At 39.5% G+C, this 15910-nt stretch overlaps 1 protein-coding gene across 1 annotated transcript in view; it reads left to right on the forward strand.

Moving 5' to 3' along the window:
* Nucleotides 1-15624, forward strand: part of LYPLAL1 (lysophospholipase like 1) — a 64293-nt gene extending 48669 nt beyond the window's left edge. The window contains exons 8-9 of the mRNA XM_072409878.1: nucleotides 1112-1182; nucleotides 14908-15624. The gene's annotated coding sequence lies outside the window, so the exon portion shown is untranslated. The remainder of the gene's footprint in view (nucleotides 1-1111; nucleotides 1183-14907) is intronic.
* The last annotated feature ends 286 nt before the right edge of the window (nucleotides 15625-15910 follow it).

Raw genomic sequence — 15910 nt, forward strand, 5'->3', positions numbered from 1 at the left:
ATGACTTCATGGAAATGATTACTAGATGTGTAATTTTGAAGGGATCAAATTATTGTGACTAACATTAATAATTAAACAAAAGAGAACAACAAGATCCCATCCACCCAGGGGAAGCATGTATTACCCTACTCTTAGCGACATATTTCTAAAACTAAATTAAAGGAAATTTTCCTTACGAATTGAATAGTGTGTTCAGAAGTTAGAAACCCTTTTCGGTGTTTTTTGCTGATTTTGTTGAAGAGATTCATCTACTTTGTCCTGGTCAGTGTGTCACCGGGAATGCAACAAAGGCTCAGAATGGCAATGAGATTGCGGTGCAGTTACCACTTACTTGTGCCAGTGAATCACTGCCTGGGGGTACAAGTATCTTCAAGTAGCTTCTATCTTAGGAAGCCTTATAAAGAATGAATGGGGGACAGAAGAGAGCAGTATTGTACTGATCACTGCTGCCCAATGTCAAATCTGCAGATGCCAGTTCTTCAAAAACCAGCTCTGTGGTGCAAGCGATTGAGCGGCGGGCAAGGTGCCAGCTTCTTGGAGCCACACTGTGAAGCTCAACCATGAGGCAGGTCTAACCCTTCCATAGGGCTAAATCTAATATTTATCTCCAGAACTGAAATAGAAGGGAACCTTTAATGAGAAGTCTTTGTGTGAAAGCTGTGTAAGAAGTGATTACTTTACATAGGAATAACCTCTTCCTCCTTTCTGATGAGTCTACAGTACAGAACAGGAAATTAGGAAAATCCCCCAAATATGATATGGATGAGAAAAAAATGACAGCGGGTATAACCTTATACAACAGTATTGAAGTTGAAAACAAAGTTTTGGCTTTAGATATTCTCTAAACAGCAATGCGTTATTTTCCGTATAAGCATAAAAAACATGGAAGCTGTGCCAATTTCGGAAGGACAATTTAAATGACTTTAAAGTATAACTGTAGGCAGATAGAATGGGCACAAGTGAATGTGCAATCTCATGGGACCCAGGTGAGTAATTATTTTACTTGTATGGAAGGTCTGCTTTATTTCTGTTCTCCACAGTGAGTTACTACACTATAGCTTGTTGTAACATTCTGTACAAAATTACAACTTTGTCTTCTTTTTGTGCACAGTGGTCTGAAGCTATAGAACACCAGGCAAAATGACTTCCTGTGTTGGGACTGCGTTGGACAACACCAACAATGTTAGTAGGTTTTAAGTCTTTGTCAAGCAAAAAACTATTTTTATTATAGTTTTGGATAGAATAGAGAATGGCCAAAACCCTTGCAGGTATTATCTTTTCCTGTCCCACATACACAACATAAAGGTGAACTGACAGAGCAACTATTTTGCATCTGTGCTAAAACTGGGAAGAATAGATGGGTATGGTCCCAACCTTAGGATTTACTCTACTTTTTTATCTCTGCATAAATTGCTATCTAACATTAAACTAAGGTTTCTTGACCTTTTTAGAAAAGGGAAACCCTTGAAATAACTTTAATTACTCCAGAAAACTTGTGCTATAATTACTATATCCACAGCTCACAGTGCATTGATATGGTGGTCAGTACAAAGAATTCCTCTTACATAGCTGGCCCCAGTGGGAAAGCTGAGGGAAAAGAAGAAAAGAAGAGGGAGCATGGTACATGCACACCCTGCTACACCCCTGCCTTTGTGTCAATTAAAGGGGAAGAAACTTCCCCCAGAGTGACGTCATGATACCAGAACCTGCACACTCTACCTGAGTCTGCGATGGGAGAGTGGGGGGATTGTGATCAGAGCGACAACCCACCCACCACCCTGAGTCTGTAATTCTATATGAGAGACATGGTCCGTTGCTCTGGCGGGTGCGCCCTCCAGCAGGGTCCTTCCCTTGATCCCGCGGGGGGGCAGACCTGCCAGAGCCACGGAACAACAGAAGAATCCTTTGCAAAATAGGAATGGGCACGCTTGCCCATTCCCAAAAAAAGTGAGGGCACAGCATTCCTGACCATGGCCGCCCCACTACTCCCCTAGAAAGCTGCTACCCTTTTTAAACACCTAGTTATTCTAACCCGAGAGCTCATGGCTCAAGGAACCCCTAACCTCTGGAAGAAACCTGAAGAAGAAGAAGTTCGATAAAACCCTGGTGGAGACTTCACTCTTTAAAGAACCTGGTGGGGGTGAAGGAAAAGGTTATGTCAGCCTGTGACAACACAACCAACATGATTGCAAAGGAACAGAAAAGGGAACAAATTGCAGAAGGCTGGAAGGATCATCACATATTTTTAGATGATACACAATAAATTATATTAAAAAAACACATATGGCCTCTAAAATGCATTTTGAAATTGTTTGGAAGAAATGTAACCTAAATTCATCATCAGCATTGTGGTCGACAAGTAAAAGGTTTCCGACCAATTTTGTGTACATTGCGTTTTTTTGGCAGCTAATTCAAATAATTAAGCTGCCCTAATGCAACACATTTTAACAAAAGACTTGGCACATGTTAATGAACCACATTGGACCTCTCAGGTGTGAAGGGGCTTGCTTGATCTCCCTAGTTGTCTTCGTATACATGCAACCAGTCCCAAACCTTTTTAACCGTGTTAATAAGCCCTGCTCATAAACATTTGCTCAAGCTGGATTTCCCAGGTTTATAACCAGTTTACTTTAAAAAAGAAACAGCGCTCCTCTTTGCCAAATAAGCTCACAACCTTAGGTATTTATTAAACCGTACATTACAGATTCGAAAAGAAGTAATTTAAGAATGGAAAATAAATCCAGTGACATTGGGTAGAGGAATCCATTGACCCCTACGTATATCAGTCACTTTGCAATTTTCTATTTTCCATGGCCCCTTTACCCAGGAAGGGAGCTGGAAAATCGCGGCCCTGCGATCGAGTTACTCTTTGTTCTGTTGAAAAGTTTAATGTACTTCTAAGTCCCGCGAGTGATGGCTTTTTAAGCCTTCCAGTACATTAAAGCTGGTGTCCCGGTAATTTTATTGGGCAGGAGGTGGCCATAATATGTGATTACAAGCTGGGATTGTATTCGTAGAATGTGCTCATCATATCTGTGCGTCGTAAATAACCACAGGCAGCATTACATAATCTCGATAAATCATTGAGAGGGGGTTTTTCCAATGGAAGAAAGATGACATCATATGGTACACTGTCTACTGAAAAGAGAACAAAGCCTGGTCGTAATTAAATTTGTGTTTGATTCGAGGCTAAGACTGATTTAGCTGCAGCTAAAAGTCTAATATTAGTCAGCTTCTGACCCTTGGTGAAAAGGCATCTGACCCCAATTTATTTTCATTTTAGCACTGTATTTGTCTGGTAAAGTTATTACCCAACTGTATGACTACTTGTGCCTTTTAAAGTACATGTAAACTCAATCCCTAAAATCTCATATAAGCTTTAAAATGATATTGTCAATTCAAAAGCATTTACAATATTGTTAAATTTGCTGCTTTAATTAAATTAATACCCAATGATTTGGCAATGAAAGTCCTTGGTTAGAAACTTTCTGACAACACTGTCAATCATGTTAATCAGTACATGTAGAAGGATGTGGAAGCAATGCAACTGCAACACTAAGATGCATCCAAAATATAAAAAAATCTTTGTTATTAAATAGCAATTGTTTTTCAGTTTGGGTTGATACTACTTGGGTCTTCTTCTCCTACATCTCCAAGCCTACGTCCCCCTTTGAGAAGGTCCAAAGAGATTGCAAAATATTCATAACTCTGGCACACTACATAACCATGATGGTGACACCACTAATCCCTGCAGCTGGTTGGCTGCTTTCTTTCATCTGTCTGTTCAATGGGCACCAGAAAGTTAATCTTGCATTATTTTAAAAAAATATTTACCAATTTTAAAGTGATTGGTAACTAGATCACAGGAGGTGTTTTAATTTTATTTGCTAGTAGCATTTTGTTGCTCCTTGTAAAGCCATTGGAATTGTTGGCCACTTTACAAAAAATACCCAAAAATCTCAGTGTAAATGTTTTTGCTTGTACAAGGTCAAGGACAAACCTTGAAGATAGTTACCTGATAGTTCTGTATGCTACAAGAAAGTGCTGTTGTGTTACCTTATAGACTACAATGTATGCAGAGAGGCTGAAAACTTCATGCTATCCATGAGAATTCCATGATATCAGTTAAACCTCCATGTAGAACGCCTGGCCTATTGCTAGGAAGAATACCATGTTACCAAAAAGACTTCCATGTTGTTAAAGAAAATTAAAAAAAAGAATGGGTCTTTATCAGGCCTTGTGGCCAGCCATCCAACTCAAATAATGTAAACTGTGACTTGTAATATTTGGAAATAAATAAATATTATAATGTAGAAGTCAGTGTTAGCAATACAACATCCTTATAAATGTTCCGAAAGGGGCGATGGAGCAGATAATAAAAAGCCTCTCTACTTACAGTAACCAGTTGCTTGTTGTACAAAAGTTTGGTGACCTGCTGCTGGAGTGTTTATTTGTTCATATTACTGTTTCTGCTTGTATCTGTTTCTTGATCATGTGATTGTATACTGCCTGGACTGACATTTTGCTTGCGACTGCTTTGTTTTTACTCTTGGATACCTGTTCTGGTGGACTGATTACCTGGGTATGACCTCTGGCTCTGTATTCTGGATTTGCCTCTGCTGGAATCTTTTGTTCTTCATTATCTGTGGGCTCTTGGTCTTTGGTCAGCCTTTCCCCAAATGCTGTCCCTTGTCCATAGAAGTCCTGTGGGCAACCACATGCTAGGAAGGTGCAACTAGTCTCCCGAGGCTGAAAACAGGCTTGCTATAGGTGCAAGATAAAGAAATGTTAGATTGAAGGAATCTAGGGAGCGCTGGTGCTGGACCAGGGCCTTATATGTAATACTAGATATATTAAAGGCTGGCAGAGAATCTAGTATTCTGATGTTCACCAAAAATGAAGCATCAACATTGAAGTGTACCATGACCATCACGCCTTCATAAGCTTTTTGAACACCACAGTCCAAACCATTATTGGCCATTACATGACTGTGGCAAAACATAGTTCCACAGACTTGCATCTTTGTAGACTATAGACTCCCCTTAAGCCCCCTTTTATTACCTCACTAACAACTTTAACACTTAACCCCCCAAATAAAGACCACACCATATGTTGGTTAAATAGCCTGTATGCCTTTTATTATAACAAAATATTAACCCAATAACTTTATTACCATAAATAACAAAATAACAATATAAATAACCAATATAAACATAACGTAAATACATTCCATTATCAACGAATAGTATACACGAAATAACTATAAAATTAAATACCAATTAAACAAAACAATACAACAACAATGCTGGTTCCCCATCCCTCGAGAACCTCAACCGTCCACAATATTACCAACCAAAAAAACCCCCACACTGTCACCTAATACCCCAACTAACCAAACAAGAGGGAGGGAGGGGGGAAAAACTTTGCCCGCAGGCTGTCTCTCTCTGAAAAGACCCCCACTTCCTCTTCCTGACGTCCTAACTTTTTGTGCCCCTCATAAAACCTCCTCCTCCTCCTTAACCCCCCTCTTCCCCTAGCTCACTTCCAACCAAAAAAACTTAAACCTATGCGGTACGCTCCCTGTCTGCCTAGTCATGTCGGCCTTCCCCTATGCTCCTTTCCTCGCACCTTAGAGGCCTAACTTTAGTTATGAGGGAAATATGAGGAAAACAAATTTTTGCAAAATTTTGTGGTAGAATTACCATTCTTTTCTCAACCGAATTGAAGTATAGGGTTATTAAAGCATATTGCTGTTGAAGCACAGAGGTCACTGCAGCACAAAGGATCACTGGCGTACAGAAGGGTCATTAAAGCATGAAGTCAAAGGAACACAGGGATCACTGGAGCACAAAAGTCACTACAGTACAGAAGTCATTGGAGCACAAAGTATCACTTTAAAACGGGGGCCTTGGAGCAGAAAGGGTCGCTGGAGTACAAGGCCACTGATACACAAAGGAACCCTGGAGTACACAGGGCCACTAAGCCATGCGCTTTATGCTTGCAACAACTGGGAAACTTGAATGAAAACTAGAAAAAGTAGACAGTAGCCACTCTCCAGATAGGTAAAAATAAGAGGGTTGGAGGGGGGGTTGAGTCCTCCAAAAATGGGGTAGTTGGAAGCCTAAAAGATGTAGGACTAAAACTTTAATTTTCTGTGTCTACAATGAGCTCCATTAGGGGGGTCTCAGATGCCACAAAATGAGTTGCCAATTTACCCGACTGCAGTGTCAATCACTATTCTACTCTACTCTTTTCTTTCATTAAACGGCACAGTCATTGCTTAGAATATTCCGAAAATGATGATATGCCTTGTGTTTGGCTTTTTCTGCACATATAACTGAAACGGCTATACATTTCCCTGCGGTTAGAGTCGATTTAAATATACGATATGGAAGAGGCATTTAGGTCTGTCATATGTGGACAATTCATCAAATATCCTTTCTCCACTTCATAAATATGATCGACAGAAACAAGATGGATTTCTACAGAAACAAGATGGATTTCTCATTTTATTTCACGGTGCTCACCAAATGCCCGCAGATGAAAAGATAAAAAGAATGTCATGGGGAGGGTCCCCACAGGACCTCTGGAGCAAGGAGCCTGGTTTCATTTACGACCTTTGCAACCCTTGTATCTACACCATTGGATGCATTGTTAACACATCCAAACATATGCCAAGATTTTAGCTACGTAGACTAAGCCAAGAAGCATTTACCACTTACCAAGCTTACCCATGCCTCCCCTCCTTCTCTGGACCCTTCCAACTGCTACTATAAACCTTTATTTTGTATATAAGTAAATCCAAAGATGAGGTCAGTGAACATAAAATACGTCAAGCTGGTCCAAAAAATCTAGTATAAAATACACCCTAGATGTACATCATCCATGAAGGGTGCAGATACACTAAGACCAGAGCCATTATTCTTATTGGTTTATCTCTCCCATAATTTAGCTTTGTAGAAAGTTTTGGTGAAGGTGAGATGAGAGTAAATGTCATAGCTTGACTCATCGTGGGAAACGCTTAAGCACAATGTGGAGGAGCTCCTTGTTCTAAGTAAGATAAATGATAGGAGTTGTTAGCAAACTCCGTACTGCTTAATCTTCAACCACCAATGCCGGCACCATCGATAGTAAGCTTAACATGTGTGAGTCATTTGCAGCCCCACATATTTCTAGGCAAAGCGCTTGAGTCCAAATAAATTTGTCTCTTAAGTGAGTTTTGGGTCGTGTAAGGCAAATCTTTTTTTTTTTTCTTCTACAATTTCTGCCTTTGTTTTTAGCTTTTTTTTCCATAGAATTCTGTATGCTTCAAGTGTTACAGTATTGCTTTCATTATAATTTTTTGTGCGCAGCTGAAGTTTCAGATTTTCGGCTTGTCCCATGTTAAGTTTGTCGTTATGGTGATAAAACTTTAAAAAGGGACACTAAAAAAATTTCAGAATTGAATATATTTAAAGCTCAACTCTGTACAAAACTTTTAAATCTAGTTTTCGATCGAGTGGGGAAAGTAAGTTCTTGCTTTCTGTGACCACACTAGGGGAATAAGCCCTCACTACATGTATCTTCATTGGGAGAAGAAATGAGTGCAAACTCTGGGAGGAACATCTAGTCTTTCATTGTTATCTATGTCTTTGTTGGTGTTGCTTGGGTTCTTTCCAATTCCACATTACCCAAAATCTGACTTGAGCTGTACTGAAGGCAGTATGGTTAAGAGAAGATCTTGATTTGGGGTTACGTCAAATAACCCCAGGCAAGGGGTAGCAAAGTTCTAAGGAGTATCAGACTGGTTAGCCCATACCTGCAAATATTTAGAAAGGAAACTGGCTGTGGACAAGTATGTGATAATGCTGAGAAAGATCCTACTAGTGTGAGTCCATTGCAATGACATTTTTGATCTGACCATGCCCCTGGAGAGAACTTAGTTGGATGTAGCCGCAGTCTATGGAATTGCATAGTAGACTGAAGGTTTGACATTAGATGATTTAACAGCAATACAAAACTTACACGGGTTGCAGTCTTTCCTGTGTTGCTGTTGAAGAGTTTCCTTCAGTTTGCGTTGTCAGCCAAATTGTATCTGTTGGTAAATTTTTATAACAGAACCCCAGTTCTTTTCTTGACATTCCCCACTTCATGCAAACCTACAAAAAGATAGGGCTGAACATAAATTTTAGGAGTTAAACAAATATAAGGCTTGTGTCCAGAATTGTAAGATGTTTCTGATATTATTCAGAATAAATATGGCCTGCAGTAGACCTCTTTTGGCCTACTGCAAGCATGTTTTGCATTCCAGTAGAATTGTATGAGATAACAAAAACCCATTCAGATCAAGCAAAAGCCTGTTGACACAAGCACCTAAAGTGAAACCTCAGTCTGGTATAACCCAATAAAAAAACATCTCCTAACACCTTATTTCTCATATAGTTATCCTATCTGTCTTTGTCCAATGGAAATTGAGAGTTAGTCAATACTGGCTGTCTCAGGTTTGCCTCTTTCATTCTTTGGATTTTGTTGTTTCCATCATGAAGACTCAACATCACTCAACATTGCATATGGGCATTACTATAGGTTCCTGTTTGAAGGAAGGGATGTACAAAATTCTGCAAGCCTCTCCCAAACGTCTTGATTTGATTGCATTGCAGAGATATAGTGTTCACATAATTGAGTCTAAAGTGTACTGAAACGACCTGTTGAATGGTATGTGCAAATCGAATGGTATGTGCAAATCCGTAAAACTGTTTCTTTTGCTGGACAGCTTGGCCTACATCTATAATAGGAGAAATAAAAATTTAAGAGGAATTATACTCAAAAACGAAAAACAAAATACAAAAACACACTTACCTTCAATCCCGCAGGTCAGTCAGATCACTCCGGGGCTGTCCAGCTTCTGGTCCTGCGTCGGAGCCGGCGCTCTGGGCGCCGCCATCTTCGTCTTCTCTTCTGGGTTCTTCATCCTACATCACCTGACCCAGGCCCGAGATCGGGTGACGTAGGATGAAAAACAATTTGCCGATCTCATTCCTCATGCATGAGATCAGCAAGTTTTTCTCTTTCAGCAAAAAGGCTCCTTCCGCGCATGCCCAAGGTGCTCTGGCATTTGTAGAAGGAGCGCCCAAGAGCCTCCCGAGATGCCTGACGTAGGTATCCCGGGAGGCTTTGGGCTCCCATTCATTCTCGACCGCCTAGGCTGCCGAGAATTAGGGGGAGGTGCTGCAAATTTTTTTTTTTAAAGGTGTTGCAAAAAAACAGAATTTTTACCCTACATAAGAGGGTTCTCTACCCTTTTATGTAAAGTGAAAATTCTAAGTATAGGTACGCTTTAAACACATAAAAAAGAAAAAGACATACTGAATGCTCCCATCACAGCTATTACCTTATACACTTTCAGTGTTTTTTGCTATGTGGGCCTTTATGGAAGGCTCCAGGGTATTTCCTCTCCATAGGGGCTCCTCTTTCTGTAGTTGCACAGTAGGTGCGAGCTGCATTTCTTCTGCAAGTCTATCCATCACGTCTGATTGATGTTAAAGTAAAGTTACACCTTAATGAAATCCAGAGAATCCCACCGATAAAACCGGAACATGTTTCCCATGCAGTTTAACTGTCCTACAAATCGTATGCTTTATTCCCACAAGTCCGCATTGTATCTCGACAGGATATCTCTTGACGAATCTGATTCTGTATTTTTGAACGTATAATTTGACCCGTTCTTCACTTTCATCTTCATCCCGTGATGGAGTTGAAAGCGAGGAAACCAATGGAAACTAAAAACATGTGTCCTCCCCTGCCATCAATTACATTGTTTGAGTTTGTAAAGTGCTTGGCAAATTAAGCTTCTGCCATCAGGCTACCGGACATGAAAAGAATGTGAAGAAATACTTCTATTGTATTAGTAATGGAATACAGCTGCTCATCTGGTTTTCAGAATGCTCGTGGTAGGAATGGAAGGAGTGAGCACTGTTGTATTGTTGAGTTCTAAGATGTAACCCTTTATTACCAATCGCAGTGGAACTTTCTTTGGATCCGCATTCGCAGGTGATATAGTTGGCCTGAGCTTTTGGGGACCAGCATTTAAAGGGAAAAAATTATTTCCTGAAATGAGATACAAAAAAAGTTGCCCATCTGCAGCCGAATCAACATGGGTACTGTAAGACCCTGGCCCAGCTGACCAATGCCAGTCCCCCAATCTAAGCCCACGCTAAGCCTCCAAAAACTAGTTGTGCTGTCCCAGCCCATAGTTGCCCCCATGTCTTCTGTGTGCAAGGAATGGTGCCTGGGGAAGACTGACAGAGGACTCGGGACCCATAGATAATGCAGTACTAAAGAGTACAGCAGAGGCAAGTCCAAAATACAGACCCAGAGGTTATAATCAGAAAACAGTCCACCAAACAAGGTATCCAGGGGTAAAGACCAAATAGAGCCAGGGTTTAACGATAACTTAATGTTTAAGTTAATAGGTGTTTGCCATACATGTGCCAACCCTATATACTATACTGGGGGTTGGGTTTCACACTGCGCCCATTCAATCTCCAGTCTGTGACAAAAAGATCTTCTCTGTATGTATACATCCCAACTGTCCATGATCTGGAGGGACTGTCCCTCTTGATACATCCCCAATGCCCTTGATCTGGAGGGACTGTCTTTTTTCATCACATGTGTAATTTGCCTAAATATTTTGAACTAATATGTTTTCCTCCCTATCTCCGAAGTATAAAATTTAGGCTGTGTGTCCTATTATAAACCTGAGATTGCTGCTCTGTGTGTGGCTTGCTAGGATCAGATTAATGTGATCCTCAGCAGTCTGTACACAGGTCCTCTTTAGGGAATTCCTTTTAATACAATCAGAATAGCAGTTGTTTCCATCTGCAAGGCTCCAAACTGGGAAGACTCCGCTTGCCATCCGCTAACAACAACAACATGGGAGGTGCAAGACGAGCAGCATGTGTTTAGTGGTTTACTTAAGTGATTAGCTGTGTTTAGAGGAGAGAAATGAGATTATGTTAAGGGTCAGATGAGATCAGAGAAGGGATATGTTCACATGTGCACACAAAACAAGGACAGCTAGCTCACTGCAAGAGCGCCACCCCAAGGCAGAGATGAGTAGGCTTTGTGTGAGTTGTCCTCATGCAGAATAAAACATACAATGAATGGGGCTATACATTTTTCTATGAAATCTATGGGTAGAAAAATTTATTGGGTAGCATATAAAACATTGCTGACCTCCTCCTTTCATAAAGAGTAGGAAACTCAAGGTTTTGAATGTCAGGATGCTCTAAATATAAACATAGAATAGGATTAGATGTACTCCATAGTCATATAGAGTAATTGACTGTTAGTCCAAAAAGCATCCAGGAGGTGGGACTATAGCATGGAATTTGTCAGTTAACAGTTTCTATATATATCTTTTAGCTGAACATCTCGCCGTTCTCCTTAAATTTATGTACACTACATGGCCAAAAGTTTGTAAAAACCTCACCATCATCTTTAATCTATATGACCTCATGTATGCAGATATCCCTCTAAAGTCCTAGTGTTTCCAATGAAAGGTTCTGGTATTGTTACAACCTAGAATGACCCACTGTGAACTTTGTAGGGACAATTTGATGAAGGCCCTTTTCTGTTCCAGCATAACTGTGCTATGTACAAAGTAGTCAGCTCTATAAAGTCATTGGGTGGTTTTTGTGTAGATGGAGAAAATGGACAGATGAGTAGACCTCAACTCTAAAGATTACCTATGAAATATACTATAATGGTGATTGTGAGCCCGGTGAACCCAAACTCATTACCTGACCTTATTCTTGTTCTTCAGGCTAAATGGGCAAAAGCAGACCCTAAATGTGTGTGGCACTGACTGGCAACTGAGCAGAATGGATTGGGAAGTTGCTATGGTCTTTCCTGATGAGATGATGGAGCCTAATACCAACAGCTTGAACCACATTAATTAACAGTTGTCCTGGAAGAAAAAGTAAGGGGATTTTCAGCTATGTAGAATTAGGTCTGAAACAACCAGAAGCCCTTTCTCCAAAAATCCTTACAGGAATCCAAACCATCAAGAACAACAACATTCAGAATTGGTTGTCGAAAACTATCAAATTTTTATCTGAATTTGGGGATCAACTCTAGCGCACAGTATGGCCCAATATATCTTAGGCCCTGATTTATTAAGGATGTCCAAGGCTTAAAAAGATAGATTATAATAGGTGAACATGGGTAATCCAGTTAACCTGGAATAGATTTGGTAAAGGATTGAAAACATTTGCTAAAAAATTGCTAAGTATTGTAAGAAAGCTATTCCAGGTTTGCATGTAGAGGTTTCATAAATCAGGCCAATGGCCTATACCTTGGGTATACCTACTATTGGCTAGAGCTGATGCCCAAATTCAGATAAAATTGTAACCGATTTCGATAGCCAAATCTTAATGTGGTTGTTTTTGATGGTTTATATTCCTTAAACAATTTTTGGAGAAGGAATATCTTTAAACGTTGTTCTTGCCTGGATTTTTTTTTTTTTTTTGCTGAATGCCCCCTTACTTTTACTATCAAAGCCAATTTTTAAATCAAGTAGTTTAAGCTGTTTGTTGGCCACATCATCTGATATGGAAAGGCCATTGTACACTGGTTACCACATTTAAAAAAAGATATGATAGTCGGGAGACCAGAAGCTTTTGGTTGTGCAGTGTACATAGTGTAGCGTGCAGATGTCAATCTGTGCAAAGTGTCAAGGCGTCAGCGCCCTCCGATGACTCAGCACTAGCATTACACCCAGCACACTTAATAAAAACATTCCCAGGGTCTATAATCCCGTGAATGAACAGATTTGTGGTCCTGCAGAGCATTTTCCATGGCTGTTTTAATTAATTTCGACATTGTCATATTTTCACACATGCTACTTTTAATAGATAACACATTTCTTAAAAAGCAGGAATGTTTTTCGTTACAGATAACATTCCAAGTGTTACGCAGAGATATTCATTGTTCTCCCTCTCAGCACAATACAGCAGCCTTTGTTTATGTTACCCAAGTTAATTCCACTGAAACAAATCCACTGACTCTTTCTGGCTTTCACTGGAAAGTTTCCCTTTTTTTTTAATTCTTCTGTAAGCTTCTACAACATCCCATACGGGGCCCAAAGTATACAAGTAAATTGTTCAGTTTTATTATCATTTTTACAATCAGATATTGTAGTGTATCATCTATAAACCCATATTTTGGGTTAATACTCTACTATTCATAATAAAACAGGTTTTCATGTTACTTTTACATGTTTGCATGTTATTAACAACACCACCTGTGAACTTTTGAACTGAAAGAAGTAGCATTGTCAGCCCTGTCTTATTTCCTTCAACTGGGCTACAGAACACCTTCCCTATATGTTATGGAGATGAGAACAGAAGGAGGATTCCAGCAGGAGGAGAACCAGGGCTGGTTACACTGAATGGGTTTTAAGTGCACTTAAGGCAGCCTGCAACGGGAAGGTAGAAGTGACATGTCTATTTTATCATTTATTACCTAATATTTATATAGTGCCGACAAATTATTCAGTGCCTTACAAAGTCCATAGTCATGTCACAGGCTGTCCCTCAAAGGCGCTCACAATCTAATGTCCCTACCATAGTCATATGTCTTTATTACAGTCCAAGTTAATTTGAGGGGAGACAATCAACCTTACCGCATGTTTTACAAGCAAATAGAGTCCTGGACGAGATTTCAACCTGGGACCTAGTGCTGGAAAGGCCAAAATGCTAACCTTGCCAGCCTAGAAAAAGTCAACAGGTATTTTAGGTTTCTTTAGTAGGTTTCTATTCTTGCAGTATTTTTTTAAGGACAAAACATGGGAAAATGTGCATATAGTGCAGAGATGTATTGAATTCCATTTTTTTTAACAGACTGATATTTTTTGGCATATTTATAAAGCAGTAAATCTGGCATTTTACCCGCCATTCACTGTTGGCAAACCTTTAAAATGCTTGTGTTTTCAAGCAAAAAATAAAGCCGTGCAACTCACCTGTTTGTGTTCCGATGTAAGACACAGATATCTTCCACCTCTTCTTCTTCTTGACATTCTTTGGCTATCTTGTTTGGCTATTTTGAGTTGATGTAGACACATGGAAGTTCATTCTTCCCCAGCACACACAAGGGAAGCCGGGATTGCCGGGTTTCTCTGGCAAACAAAGCTGATGCTGCACATGTGCAAGTCAACTTTGTGATCAGACAGGTAAGACACATTATTGCTGATGGGACATTGCTTGTCCCTTTCTGCAATAATCACCTATCTGATCGGACATTTGTAAAAGTGGTACTTTAGTTGGAGGTTTATTCACTCCATAAAATAACTTTTTATGGAGTTATTTATGGCTTATTTATGGTCTTAAAGAACCCCAGCTATAATTACTATATCCACAGTTCACAGTATATTAGTGTGGTGGTCATGAGGAAGAAAGTCACATACGTTCCTGGCCAGTGGGATGACCATCACCCTTACAGATAGCCAAAAAAAACAATGGGGTCACAAACTGACCTGAGAGACACAAACTCATTGTTTAAGGAAGTCCTTGGTCCAAGTTCACCATCAGAAATAATTCAATGCAAAGCCCTTTTTTCTGTTCAGTGGAGTCACAGGAAGCAATATTGGGAAGGAATGGATATCCAAGCCCCTTTCAATAAAATGGTAGGCTCACAACAGCTATATACTTGGCTTTGTTTGAGTTGTTGGGCAGAGCTTACAATTAACTATGTAGATATGGTTTCTGTATTTTTCCAAGCAGAGCTAAATGTAAAAATTTTAAAAATGCGATCAGACAGGCCCTTTATTTCAGAAGTAACAGTTGATGCCTATTCTGCAATAAAAGAAACATACCTGCTTGATCATACAATTGTACATAAACTCACCTGTCCTCATTTCTTCTCTTCCAGGTGTTGGAAGTCCAGCTATCTTTATTTGACGGGCCGAGATGACGTACACACACAGGAGTTCATCAAGTCCCAACCTTCTTTTTCCAAAAGATGGTAGCAAACAGGCAGGTAAGTATGTTTTATTGCAGATGGGAACATATAGTTCCGCTTCAAGTTATTTTGACATTGTTCCATGTCCTCCATGGCAGTGTCCAGCTCTCCAAGGTTTTTGTTTCACAATAGCTTATTTATGAACACAACAAATGCCCAGCATTAAATAACAATAATGGACTTTATTGGGATTTACCACAAATTTCATGAACTTCAAGCAAGATCTATAAATATGTTTGTGACCCAAAACAGGCCAATTCTTTCATGCCTAATAAATATAAACCAAGTTTTATATAATGAGGCAGATTTTGTGTAATTTAAAAAATAACAATCTTTTTTTCCAAACAATGTGTTCATAAAAATAAGAACCACAACTGACTGCTGTAATCGACCAGAAGAAAAACTTTGGGCTGCTACAAAGCCAACATGTTGCAGATGCTTCCTAAAACTCACTAATGAAATAAAAAAAACATGGGAATAACAATTGTGCAGTTATGACAAGTGTCAGCGTTTTATGCATTTGGAACTTTGCTAGAATGTTTCAATTGTTTCATTCTTGTAACTCAAAAATTAAAACGATGTGACCACATAAAATGTTTTCAATGTAAATAAATAAATCATTTAAAGAATCCTTACAATGTAAATTGGATTCCATCAACACTCAGAAATAAAGCTGCATGGCTTTAATTGTTTTTTTATTGAAGAGTTCATATTTTTGTGCCGTGATGAGTCTTATGTCAATATCTGCAATGTATGTGTTTATGGTTTACCGCTATTTAAGTACTTTGTATGTCTATGTATTAACTATGTAGTTTATGAATACGTGGATGTGTGTTACAATACAAAGGTGATTGCTTTCCAAGACACATCTACAGATTGCTGAAATGTACCTGCAGTATATAGCATGTCAAAA

Source organism: Pyxicephalus adspersus, chromosome 4, assembly GCF_032062135.1.
Source record: "Pyxicephalus adspersus chromosome 4, UCB_Pads_2.0, whole genome shotgun sequence".
Taxonomy (NCBI): Eukaryota; Metazoa; Chordata; class Amphibia; order Anura; family Pyxicephalidae; genus Pyxicephalus; species Pyxicephalus adspersus.